Source organism: Acanthaster planci, linkage group LG03 (genome assembly GCF_054643075.1).
Source record: "Acanthaster planci isolate LZ-2023a linkage group LG03, COTS_SCS, whole genome shotgun sequence".
NCBI lineage: Eukaryota > Metazoa > Echinodermata > Asteroidea > Valvatida > Acanthasteridae > Acanthaster > Acanthaster planci.
Window position 1 is genome coordinate 18340901 of NC_141779.1, and position 13977 is coordinate 18354877.

General features: G+C 38.6%; 1 protein-coding gene across 10 annotated transcripts in view; it reads left to right on the forward strand.

Moving 5' to 3' along the window:
- LOC110991023 (uncharacterized) overlaps nucleotides 1-13977 on the forward strand; it is a 118086-nt gene that overhangs the window by 43123 nt on the left and 60986 nt on the right. Inside the window, exon 1 of one of the 10 annotated variants that reach the window (XM_087134817.1) lies at nucleotides 10749-11129. The exons of the other annotated variants lie outside the window; for them this stretch is intronic. The gene's annotated coding sequence lies outside the window, so the exon portion shown is untranslated. Of the gene's footprint in view, nucleotides 1-10748; nucleotides 11130-13977 lie in introns of those variants that run through there. 10 annotated transcript variants of the gene reach the window in all.

Sequence of the window (13977 nt, forward strand, 5' to 3'; positions counted from 1 at the left end):
AATTTACTCATAAGACTAATGCTCAAGTGCCCAATGCTTAGCAGCCCTAGATCTTCTCTTGCAAAAATGTCTTACAAGGAATGGACTAACCCCCCCCAGAAAAAGATTGCCAAATGGAAATTTGTTAAGAGCTATCTTTGAATACTAGAATTGAAGAGTCCAATTTGAAGAAAGACATTTTATCCACTTTCGTTTCAGTCTTGATGCTTAATGCTTGCTTGCTTGCTTGAGGATGCTTGCTCATGCACTACCAAGGCAGCGGTATAGAATTGTAGTGTTCCATTACAAGTAGATAGTATGCCGCACATTTTGTCTAATAATCAAATTACATATATACACAGCCTGCCACTAATCGGAAAGCACCGTTAGGTAGCTGACACTTGTGCTGAAGCAACATCCATGCACCATAAAGTCATGAGTAAGACCCATGAAGTCACAGAGATGCGAGATCTGCAGACTGAAAAAGATTTCTTAGAACATACTGTCATGACTGTAACAAGAAGCCCACTTGTTTACCGTTGTCTCTATGCAATGTGTGGGACATTCTTTGGAAAAAAAAATGCAAAGTGGCTTATTTCAGATAAATCAAGTAAATGTCAAGGCAATCAGCACAAACCCCTCTGCCCCCCCAAAAAAAATTAAAAATGAAAACTTCAGGAGAAGTCAAAGATAAGCAGAGTATGCCTGATAATACCTAGATACCACATGGGTACCAGGCAATTCGCATCTATCTGTAGTCAAGGCCAACGGCATTAACTCTCAAGATGAGTGCTTATAACTGAATTAAATGGTGCCTTCCACTGTGTCCTCTCAATACAGAAGACAGACCAAGTGCCTTTGCGGGTATCCTACACCTCCTATCTTGGATCGATTCGACTGATGTCTAAACAGCCACCCTCTGCTGAAGTCAGCGTCTAAAAATGCAAACCATTCCCAGTCACCCATTGCAGTGTCTGGTATCTAAGTACAGCTGCAGGCTGTCCAAGCCCACATTGGCTTTATGGTGAACTTACTCCTATCACATTATTGTATGAGGGCTGAGAAAATCATAGACTTAAAATTGTCCTCCAATCAGCAGAAGTCAATCTTTTCTTTATAATTATGAACAAGACAATAAAAAGATTTTGTTTCATTTCATTCCGCAACTAAAGGACCAATGATAAATTGTTTATACTGTTTGTGTACATGTCAGCTGCACAAATCACTCTGAAATGCATTATGAATTTCAACAATTTCATCTTGCGCCATAATTTGTACATACATGTATTTATGGACAAGAAAATTTTGCAACAATGTATCTTGTTCATAGTCTAAACACCGTTATCTTCATCTTTATAAATTAGCACTGCAAAGCTGGTTGACGTGGTTCCACAGTGAATGTCATGGAAAATTTAAGAATTTAAGAATCGCCCTGTGTCGTTTTGCGAAAAATTGTGTCACTGATATTATTTTGTCTAAAAATTGCATGTTACATCATTCATGTCCGATCATTGACACACAGTGTTGGAGCAAGAAGCACTTTTTGTTCCGTGTAAAAATGATCTGGCCAGTGCAACGCTTTCAAACAAATTTGTTTGCACAGCCTGTGTGATCATAATCAAAATGCCTCTTGACTCATTAATGTTTTCCCTGTTCTCTTTTGTATATTGTGACAATAAAATAGAAATTGTTGATTGATGCGAATTTTGACATGACTTATGTAGTTTTAAAGCGGCCATGCAGCGAATGTTGATGAGAAGCATTACAGGTACATATATGTACATAACGTGGTAGTACATGTCACCATTTTACAGTGGACCTGTTTGTTTTTTGCTGCTGGTTTGCTGCTTGTGTGAATGTAGAGAACTGTTCCGCGTTTTCTTTAGCTCAAGTTGCAGCGTGGTTGCTTTATTTTGTATGCTGCTGTTTATAAAAATCATGTATGTGTGTTGGTTCATACATGTATTGCACATTCTGCCCGAGAAAGTCGTAAGATGTTTGCACAGAATCCTAATGAAGTAATGAAAAATAAGTTGAAACAGTCTTTAATAATGCCCTGAAGTATTGTTTGGTAATTGTACATGTGAATTTATGTCATAGTTTTGTCTTTAGCCTGTAATGTTATTTATATCTTTTTTTCATGTAGCAATCTGCATAAAGTTTCTTTTTGTCTGTAGGCAGTTTTCTGTGATATAAAAATTGATATTTGATTTCCAAATTACATTTGTATCTCCTGCCGTTTTTCATGACTATGTCTGTGCTACCTTCCTTTTTTCAAATCAAAAGTGAATTTATGTGCATCGGGATAACTGAAATACATGTAGGTCTGACTAGGTTTACTGAGAAATTACTGGGATCCCTTGTCACAAAACATCATTCCTGAATTACCAAAAAAAGCTATTTGAGTGGCTGAAAGTTCACTGCTGACACCAGAGGGCGCTGTTCACATTTGACTGGTGTTTATGGCATTCACTGTAAATACCTTAATTATCTGATGTAAATTAAATACTTCATTTATTTTCTTGTTTTGTTTTCAGGATTCTGTTAACGATGGTGCTTTGGTATCTAGGTGCTCAATATTGAAGGGGAAATTGCTTATTTAATTGTGCTTACTATTGTATTTATGTAGGTGAAGAGCCTGTAACCTGAAATATATTTACAACTTACACAGGTTGCGGTACTTGTTTTTAGTTTGATTTCCATATATCCTTTATGTTATCCCTATATTGCATGTATTCTACATTTATAGTTCATATTTTTAATATATTACATTATGAAGAAATACAAGTTTGTTTCCAGATCATAATTGCCTTTTGATTTTAGCATTTTCAGTGATTCCAAGTGTGAATGTTAAACAAAACTTTTTTGGGACAAAAATCAGGGATCATTAGCACAATTTACTCCAGTTACCTTGCTGACAAATTGACTAATATGCAAAAAGATTTGCTTGGTGAAGTCAGTCAATCAGATTCTGTACCAGGGGCCTAGTTGATAATTGATGTATGCATTTGATAAGTGGTGCTTTCTACTTAAACGTACATTGTTCTGTTGTGATATAGGGCCCAGACCATTCAGCCTGGTTTACCTTTTTCTTCCTACACATGAAACTGATGGTTCCCTTAATGTATTTAAGTTGACAAATGAGCAAAAGGAATTCTTTATTTTTCACTTCTCATTTCCACACATGCCATCATTTAAGCACCTCTGTAGTGACGATGATTTGTTCAACTATCTTTGACTTTCCTCATTTTTGCTGACATATTTACCTGTTGTTTGCCTGTTATGATAATTACTGTAAGACACGTACATGTATTCAAAAGCATTGTCTGTCTCATTGTGATTGTTTTGCCCAGAGCAGTATTCCCTTGTATGTCCTTCCAAATCATGTAATCTTTTATTGTAATAAGTGAAAATGCATGTTCTCTCAAATCAGACCTCAAAACTACTTCAGTGCAGAATACCGTTTTAATGTCGTGAACTCTTATCAGCAATTCGCTTTCACCAGTGACTATTTTGCTCACAAATCTAGAGACACTTTTATTCTTATGATCTGTAGGTTCTTGATCTGTAGTTTGTCATATTGTAGAGCTATTTGCATGTCAGTGGTACATGTAGGTCTGTATCTGACACAGAAAAGCAAATACAGAAATATAACCTTGGCTAGCTGAAACAAAACTCGGACAAGACTCACAGAACAAACTTTCTGGGCTTTTTTTCACTGTATTATTCAGTGCTGTAGAATTCAGTAATTAATTACATATGATAATTATGTAAGTTAAGAATTTTAATTCGGAAACCATATTAGTTTGAGTGGTAGGTGTACTGACAATTTGATATCTTGCAATTAATCAGTGTTTTCCTTAAGAGGATATGAAAGGATTACTTTGTAGCACCATTATATATAATCTAGTCTTCACCAATAAGGCATAGGCCTAAACTTAAAACCAGTGTAATATTTTCAGAAAACTGTAGAAGATCAAAGTGCATCTGAAAAAAAGGGTTTAGATCAGAATTGAACCCTTTTCCTTCCAATATAAAGTCTATCTCGAGAGATTTGCATCAAGACCACCTGGTCATTTGGTAATTTTGCTGAATGTACGTGTAGTTCACTTTTATGTCTGCCTTTTTAAGATTTTTGAAAATGTTTAAAGTCCTTGTGTATTTCATTGGCATCACCAGTAATTCTCTTAAAGTATTCAGCCCACTTTTTAGATTTAAGCAAAAAATTTGTCAGTATTAGAATGAAACTGTTATTTCAGAATCTTTTTTTTTACCCTCCCTTTAAGTTAGAAAAGCATTCTGTTTGGTTGAAGTTGAACTATTTTAGTTTGTAATAGGAATTATATTCCCTTTCCGTCTGTAGGTTCTTCTACTTTAAACTGCCATTAAACAGGTAATCAAGCATGATGGTGACATCAGACACAAGTCGGAATTTCATAAGGCATTTGAGTAGTTGAATAAGATTATCTGCAACCTATGCCAACTTGGAATTCTTGATGGGGTGGGTGAAGTTGGAATTCCTGCATGTAAGAGTAATACTTGAATTTCAGTGCTCCCTCTCTGTGTGTTTCAGAGTGGATGAAGAAATTGCTAAACTTACTGTGGCCAGATCTCAATTATTGGGTCGTTAATACCCCAAAAGACAGTTACATTTTTTTAACTTTGTGCTTTGGCAGCAGAAATCTGTTATTGTTTTCAAAATTGAATTTGCCAGCGTGTGTCACTGCCTGTTTGTTGAATATTTACACAGAATTGTTTTTGTATGAGGTATACTAGAAAAAAGATTTGCCAGTTGTAGACCAAGGTTACTGATTAATCAAGTTAAGTTTTTAATGAAATAAGAAGGTAATTACGTTTAATTTAGACATAATCTGCCAGTAGTGAGCTGAAAACCTGTTAATAAAATACATGTATCTAAAAACCTGCTGTTAAAGTTCAGTGACAACCCAACGTTTATCTGACTTTCACAGAGGACTGATGTCCATTAGTTCAAAGTTTAACAAGTTGATGCTTTGATAAAACAAGTGACGTTATAAATTTGAAGTTGCATTCAGTTGTAAGATTTCCAGCCACAGGGCTCTTTTGGACATTAAAATGAACTTTGCACACAGTAGTTTAAAACTTAATGCCTCTGAGGAATCAGTCAAAAGATGTTGCCCATAGTGGTTCACATAGATTATTGCCCAATTATTTGCAAACAATAAAAGTCTGACTGTCTGAAAGGAACTATAAGTGAGGTCTGCCCATTTGGTATCCGGAGAGAAAGTATCTTGAAAATGACTTTCAGCTCATACTTTGGCACTTGTAGAATATTTGAGTTTAGGCATCCATTTCCATAGCATAATTCTTGTGGTATATTACAGGTACTTTTTTAACACGTGTATTTTACATATGCAGTATCACTGTTTATGTAAACATCCATTACCAAGTCAGCATTCCTGCACACTTAGGTTAACCCCAAAAAACATAAATATATTAGGTGCTTTAATATTTCCATTCTGGTATATATTCTTTAACATTTGTGCTTTTTGTATGGAAATTAAAGCATGTTTGTCGCATGTGGTTTATTTTGCATGTATCACTTTGTTCACTTGTATCCATGTTTTTGTGGGGGCACCTTGGTTTCCCATCCTCAGTGTCTGTAGAAAGCCTGTCAAGTCATTCTCACCCCTCTAAGAAAGGTCAGAAAAGGCTCTGAACCTATTGTTGGGCAAGCCGATTTATAGAACTATATGTATTAAGATTTATTATGAAAGATTAATAATACGAGATCGATATCCTGCGATCAGGAATAATGAGGTGACGTGTTTGCAGTTGGTTCAGTGTACGCACACACTCAAGTGTACATGTACGGTACCCTCTTATTGTAATAGCCGGGAACTGGGTTCTAGCGCGGCCAGTAAGGACCTCATAATGAACCGCACATCCCTTGCCTTCCCCTCTCTTCGTTCGGGCAATAATCTTTCCTGCGGTTCCAGAGCCACCCGTATGCGCATGAAGAAGGAATTCAATGCAAGAGGGATGCGCAATGTAGGATTTTTGTTTGCTGTCCTTTGTTTTCTGCCAAATGAAGTTGATTGTCGCGGAAAAAGTAAGTCCCTTGGTCTTCAATGAACAGCGCCAGCTACTGTTGACCGACCAATAATAAGTGACAACATAACACTGTGTAAGAATGGGCGCCTAATAAGTAATAGGCTTGGAGTTCGTAACTTGAATAAAATTCGCAGTCGAACGACCTCACTCATTAAAATTTTATTCACTATCAAATACAACGGTCTTTCAAGAAAATCTCATAAAATTGGGTATGTTCCAAGTACAAGTTCATATATATGATCGCTGGCAGGAAATGCTAGTTCACTATTTACTGCAGTTGGCTAGGCACTTCCTACGTCGTGTATTTCCGGCGCCGATCTGCAGAAAGCCCGAACAACGAATGGTAGTTAGTATAATCTTAATTTTAATTAATCAACGCTAAAAATATTTTGCTTTTAAGTTTTTGATACTTGAGTCTTGTACTTGTACTCCAGTCGAGTCTCCATGAGAGATTCGATCGAGTCGAGTCATTTGGTTACAGAGACTCGAGTCGAGTCATTTACTCATCAGGATTCTTGTCTTGTTGCCAAAAATTTGACTTGAGTCGGACTCGGGTCGAGTCATTGATTTGAGTCATTACAAACCTGCAGAACACAGAAAACAGCGACCTGAGCCTTGACGAGTTCAGCCATATCTCTAAAATACATCGAGCATCATCATGACATCATCATGTTTCCCGAATTACTGCCACTCTTGAACAGTTTTTTCCTCAGCTCTTGAGTGTAGGTACGTATGTATGCCGACACTCGACGCTCTTTGCTGTCGTATTTTGGCTTTTACGAGGACGAATTTCCACTTTTAGGAGAAGGTCTACAACCACGGTCTTGGATCATAATGATCTGCTCCCTGATGATAAATCACGTTTTTATGGTTCTGATGTTCATCAGGTCGTTATCACATCCATCTGGTTGAAACCGACCACGCTTGGCCTCGGGAACATCGGGACGACAGCGATGTAAGCCTATACCCTCGCAGTGATCCTTATTGTAATATTGGGTCGTCCCTTCTCGTGACTTGAGTACTCGGAGCTCCTATTTTTTGCCATTTTAGTCTGGTTCTGAATTTACGCGAATTTACGGAGAACAGTTTGTTATTGATGACGTCTTCAAATTATTTGCCTATATAGCCTTTGATAGCTCTCAGGTGGTCTTAACTGACTATTCTGCACGGTCCTGCCATCATCAACATCATGACTGATTCATATTTATATACATGTACATGCTGGCATACGCTTGCGAAATCTACTTGCATATACCTTGAATTATGGAGCCAACGTACGTCACTAGAATTATCATTGCCCAGAGGCGCATGTGACTTAAGAGATCAAGGGATGGGCTGGATATCATCCACTAGAAATCCAAATCTCTCATTCCAGCTGTCGTTCCGTCAACTATACGAACCTTTTCACTGGTTGTGATCGCTGATTCATTGGTAGACTAAAATCTGCTGCGAGGCGCTCAATGTTGGTCGATATTATATATGCACATGCACATGTACGGTATAAACATATCGGGTGGAAGAGTTACATAATATTATACCTATGATCCACAGCTACATTCACATCTTTGACAAAGAAGCTGCATTCATAACCACATCGATAATGGATGGCTCCCGGGCGATGATATTCGAATATTGCTCCCACGCATGTATTTTTTTTTTACAAGCACACGCATATTTTAATATATTGGTCGAGTATGTTTTGGGATTGACGTAATTTCTTTCAATGTTTATAGCCCATGGGGAAAGCATTAAAAGTATATAAATTCTCGTATGACGTTTGGTTTGACGTTTAAATTTACGAACTGTACCTTCATCATAACTGTGTGGCAAATTACTTGAATATCAGTTTTTATAAATCTACGTTATTTTGATGACATTCTTGTTAACGCATTGTGTGTTACATCTAAAATTACTTAAATTTCTGAAAAAAAATCTAATTTACAGAACACATTTCAATCTACTATAGATTGACATTAATTGGATTTTTTGTGATTATAGGCCAATGAAATTTCTTCTCCATTGCAAATCGAAATTTAAAATCAATAAAGCGCCTATTCATCGTTCCTCCACCACTTTTGAAATGACAAAAACTCCAGCCCTGTGGCATAAGTGACAGTTCAATCATGAGGGGCACGAAACTGCCTTCCCATCTAATGTGCCAGTGGTAGTAATGCTTGTGACTGAACTCCCGATCCTGAGGTTTGACAGATGATCCTGAAATATTTTCATTAAATATCTACATATATAAGGAAGAATCGGGTCTGATTTTCGACACCAAGAAAAATCGAAAAGTAAACTCATAACTTTCTCTTATATCCATAGCGTAACTATTTTTATTTTAAGGATAAGCGGAATAAGTTTAATGTGCCCAACCAATCGGTATTTAAATTTGTATGTAATTCAACTAGTCTGGTTTCATAGAGTTAATTCACTGGCGAGTCTAGCAGCAGACCTGATTCCTCGTCAGCCAAATATTTTCCGCAGAGTTTGGCACGTTCGTCAAGATGCGAATGGAACTGGCCTCGTGCCCACTCCGCGCCCCCGCGTGGGCGGAGGTGTTGTATGGGGATGTGACGGATGGTTTTGGGCTGTCCCTGACTGTCAAACTTCAGTAACTTTGACAAATCGAGTCCTTGCAAACTTGTGAAAAAACATGCGTGGCACACTTTCGCAGTGTTTTTACTCCTCCATGCCTCAAGGTGAAGTGTGAAATCTGACTTACGACGTTTGGGCCGAGTGGCTGCAGTGTGCGTGCCTCTACGTGAATGGGTGTTCTCGTGAAAAGGGACTCAACCTATAAATTTTATAGGTAAAGAGAAATGATTTTTATATGTCGAATGTGGGGAGCATGCTTTGAGTATACAGGGTGTATCAAAAACAGACACCCAACTTTACATGGTTACTGTAGCAAAGCTACACACTTTCCTGTGGAAAATTTGGTATTATCTCAAAGTAGAGAACAAATGCTTTCCATTGATACCTCATTCATGATTTTAACGTTACGCATCACTGAGCACCAATGTGTTGAAATTTGTGGTGAATCTTTGTGGTGAAGACCACGAATGCATGCAGAAGTTTTCAGCCAGATACTGTCCAATGAGCCGTGAACGACACGAGTCGTCGATGCCGACTGTGTTTGGAGAGGGGAAGGGTCACGTGGAGGGCATTGGACAATAAAAAATTAAATGTCTTTGAAATTGTCTCGACTGGATTAAAGTGGAGAAAAAAATCAGAGAAAACTTGATTCAGTGTATGTTAATGTTGTCCCATGTCAGAGTGAGCCATCCCAATTATGCATCTAAATTTCAAAACATCGGTGCTCAGTGGTGCGTACCGGAAAAATCATGAATGAAGCATCACTGGAAAGCATTTGTTCTATACTTTGAGCTGATACCAGGTTTTCCGCTTGATAGTGTGTAGCTTTGCCACTGTAACCTTTTAAAGTTGGGTTTCCTTTTTTTTGGGATACACCCTGTAAATAAAGAGTCTATTGACAAGTAGATCACGTCAAGCGGAGCCGCAACTTTTGGTTCGATTAGAAGGGTGCCTGCATGGACAGTGAAGGATTGAAAGAAACCAGCCTGTGGTTAAATCAATAAGTTATATACTTTAGCTGATATTGCCTGTAAAATTAATATTGCCCTGTCAGCGTAGAAATTGTAACGACGAAATTAAGCCTGTGTTGAAGTTTGGTTTCACGTTACTCATACTTGCAGAGCCACAGAACGCGTCATGTAAGGACGTAGTTTCAAACCTTTGGACACATTTTCCAACTGCTAATTAGTATAAGCAACTTAAGTGGGATTTTGACCGTGTTAGGCGTTTATCCGGTGTGTCAGATTATTCTGTTGTCTGAGAGTTTCAGGAAGTTCCTGATCATACAGCTGCCATGGGAAATATCGAGTACACTAGGAAATGTCACCGTATATACTGTACACCCTCACACACGCACACAATCTTGTTATGACCTCTCTTGTGTGTGAGTTCAGTTATCAGATTATTGTTGATAACAGTCTTTTTCCTTGGCGGATAAAATTGTTCAGCTGAATACAGCTGGAAGACTTGTTTTATAAATGTCAACTAGAACTAATTTCCCCTCAGCGAAGTTGACCTGCATAATACAAATTTGATTCGATGGTGCATGCAAAGTCTATATTACGCAGGTACGTGCACGCGCCGCACCCGTAAGGTATTATTATCGTAGAGCTTGGTCTTATCTTTTGGCCCGGCGGTTGGAGGCCCAGTTCTAGGAAAAAAGCATGTGCATGAACATGTTTATTTGTCCCTCTGGGAGTTAAAGAGTGGATTCCCACTTGATGCATTCTTCGGTATAATTTAGTGCTTTGGGCTTGTATCTTGGGAGCATGCCCCAGCCTTAATTATATCTCAGTCGCCACTGATCGCCGGATCAGCCGCCCTAACTGCAGGCCTTCTTTGAAAAACCGCAAGAAGTGGTGATTTTTCCATTTTTGTTTTCTTTACAACGGCGTGGAGTGGACAGTTATGAAAAAAATCGAGAGGAACAAGTCTTGATCTTGAAACTAGCCTCTTTCCAGTTTGTTTTCATGAAACGAGATCAACATTTGAGACTTGAAAAGAGACTAAGTTCTGACCTATTTTGAGCAGGCAGTGTTGAGAAGGTAGTTACTGCACTGTAGTCGAATAAATTTCACGTAGTAGACTGTATTGGCGGTGCCAAAAACCTAATAATGCATTGATACTCTGTAGTAAATTGAGTTTTAAAAAGAGTAATAGGGAAAGAGAAACAATGTTTTATTTATGTCGAATGCGCGCACGCGCATATTGGCGAACAATGATAAACCGGTGGGACACCTAGCACGCTGCATGCACTGGTTGTGCTTTTGAACCAAGTCAGTGTCACAACAGTCGGTCTTTCAACGTGGTACCATGTGTAGGCCTACGCAGTGAATGAAACGAAAAGTGGTCGATGGGTAGATTGTTAGCACCCCCTGTTAGTGCTAAGGATGAATGCCACCGTGTCCCATCGTCATCCATCGTGGGTACAGCTGGATGTAACGATTTGTGTTAAGAATAATGTAAGTAGGCCTACGGGAAAAATTGTTCTGTTCACGTGTTACTGAGCCTGGTAAACAGATGTGGTCTTGATGGTCGTGGATGCTTGATGACGGCTGACCGTCAATGTGGAATCTAGCCCCACGAGTCATTGCGAGTGTGGCCTGTATATTCGCCGTGCTGTATCTGAAACTGAATCGTGAATCCTCTGTCAGGAAACATCACACTATGATCACACCAGCTTGAGGTTTAGTTTGGGGTGTGTATGGATACAGCAAGGCGAGTATCTAGGCATACCAGGCCAGCTACATGTATGTCAATCAGGAGGGGCAAATGGTCATGATGGTAGATGGACATCTCTGATTGAATCTGAATCATATAGGGTTGTTGGTCAACTCATGGAGGTAGAATCAACTCGACCGTTTGCCAACTCGAGTCAACTCGACTCCTGACCAACTCGGCTGTCGACCAACTCGACTGTTGAACCAACTTTTCCGTTGACCAACTCGACTTCAAAGTCGAGTCAACTCGACCATTTACCAACTTAATGAACCCACAAAATCAACTGAAATGCAATCAATTAATGAACTTGTGCCCATGAGATACTCCAAAATAATTTTCCCAATTTGAGAAGAACCCCCCGAAATCTGTCACCACACTGTGTGCATGCACAGATCACATCACACACACAGTAAAACGAATTACACACGCAATCCAGAACTAGGAAAAATACATTCCTTCTATGCCCTGTCCCTGTTGTTGTACCGTTTGCACGGTCGAGAGTTCAGTTGGTCGAGAGTCAAGTTGACTCGAGTCGAGTTGGCAAACGGTCAAGTTGACCTGACACCTCATGTAATTAGCAAGGTATCCATCACTGAGGAAGCATCACACCAACTTTATCATTCCCCAAGCACCCTATAACTTGTAGGCACTGTAGCTTGCAAGCCTGAAGAAACCTGTGTAAGGCCCGTCTGTCTGGGGAGTCATATTGGCGTAGTGGTTCTTTCCTCGCCTTCCACCATCTGTGGACTGGGCCGAGATTCGAACCCAGACCGCAGAGGTAGAAGGCAAGGAAAGAACCACTATGCCAATATGACTCCCTGACAGATTGATCTGGTTAAATACATGTACTTTATTTATGGTATTACACTACGAGTATAATCCTGAATTACTTGTATTATCGTGGTAGTTATCACATTTCCTGATAGAAATAAAGATTTCTTGCTTACCTTCCTTAATTGTCCTGTCCTTGTTGTTTAACTTTCACTTTTATCGTGATTCATAAAAATTTATTTGTGGTTCAATTTATTTTCCTCTACAATAGCTCAAAAAATCAGTGTGTGCACCTTGTGCAAGCGGAGGTGGAGTCTCTATTATTGCGATATCGAGAAATGGTTTCTACCATGGTCTTTGAAGCACTCGTTTATTACAGATTACAAAAAGTGATTCAGTTTTCAGTTGAAACAAAATAACCTCATTTTGTGATAATGTTCCATTTTACCTGTAATTGATTCCATTTTTCGAGTCTCCTCCTTAAAGATGCCAAACACCAAGAGAAGGAGATGGGAACAGTTGCATTGCATCACCTGACACTTATTAATCCTGCAAGGAATGACTTCATTTGTTTTATCAGAACTTTTTTACCCCAATATTAAATGCAGTAACAACTTTGACATTCATCTTATTACCTAAATTGGTGTCTGCGGAAGGAATAATGAATATACGGGCATAGCAAATTTCATTTTCTTGATGGAACCATTCTTTTATAGATGTCTGAAACAATTGTTGAAAATGTCTGCTTTCTGAGTTCGAATTCCCGAAAAGTTATACATGTAACTTGCTCATTAGACCTGAACTATTTCTTTTAAAATTAATGTTAGAAATTCTTAACATCCCTTGCCAAATTCTTTAAGTTATGTAAGAAAAGCAAAAAAATGAGAAACTAATGCCGATGTAATTATTCGCTATTAATTGCCACGGAGGGTAAAAGTACGATTGATACAAGTCTATTGCAATGGAGACTGGGACGTGCTTTACGCACGTAAACAGTTTTTCAGCACAGAAGCCCTTATTTTGAACCCTAAAAAAAAAAAGCATGGTTTGGAAAGTACCCAGTCTGCCAGTGCCGGAGCAGAGCCCACATCAACCATGTCAACTGAACTGATTGATCAAAGGTCATTACTTTATTATTTATTCATTTTTTTTTCACAAGCCTAGGGGAGGGGCAAACACTGAATATACAGTGTTATAATACACTACAGGCAGGACAAAACAGCCAAAATTAATTAACATCTCCCCAGTGCAAATTAATCCTTGGAACTAGTTCATTACTGTGGCTAGACATAACATTACCCAAGTTCCCCCAACATCCTTCAAGTTCAAAACCTCGGGCTGAGTAGAAGTAGACCTTGAAGAGCATTGAAGAGTATAAGTGTAGTAAGACATCCCTGTCATGAGCCATTTAGGCCAATGAAGTCAGGTTTTTATTTACATCACTCTAATTATTCAAGGATGGATCCAGAACTAAATTTCCAGGGAGGGGCCAAAATTGTTTTCTTAGATTTGATGGCTTTCCTGAAGGTTGAAGCTATATTTTAGTGCTTTTTTACATAGTTTAAGAAGAAAGAAAAAGGAAATATACCCCCAAATCACCTTTCTCTTATTATCAAAAAAGAAAAGAAAATGTTTTGCTCCTTTTTTGGGGGGGGAGGCATGGCCCCTGTTGCCCCGCCTTGATCTGCCCTTGCAGAGATGGAAAAAAGAATGCCATCAACACAGAAACAACTGAGGTGCAAATAACTTATACGAATGAATACATACATGTACATGTATGTGTACCACATGTACATGTATGTACATGTAGTGATACAG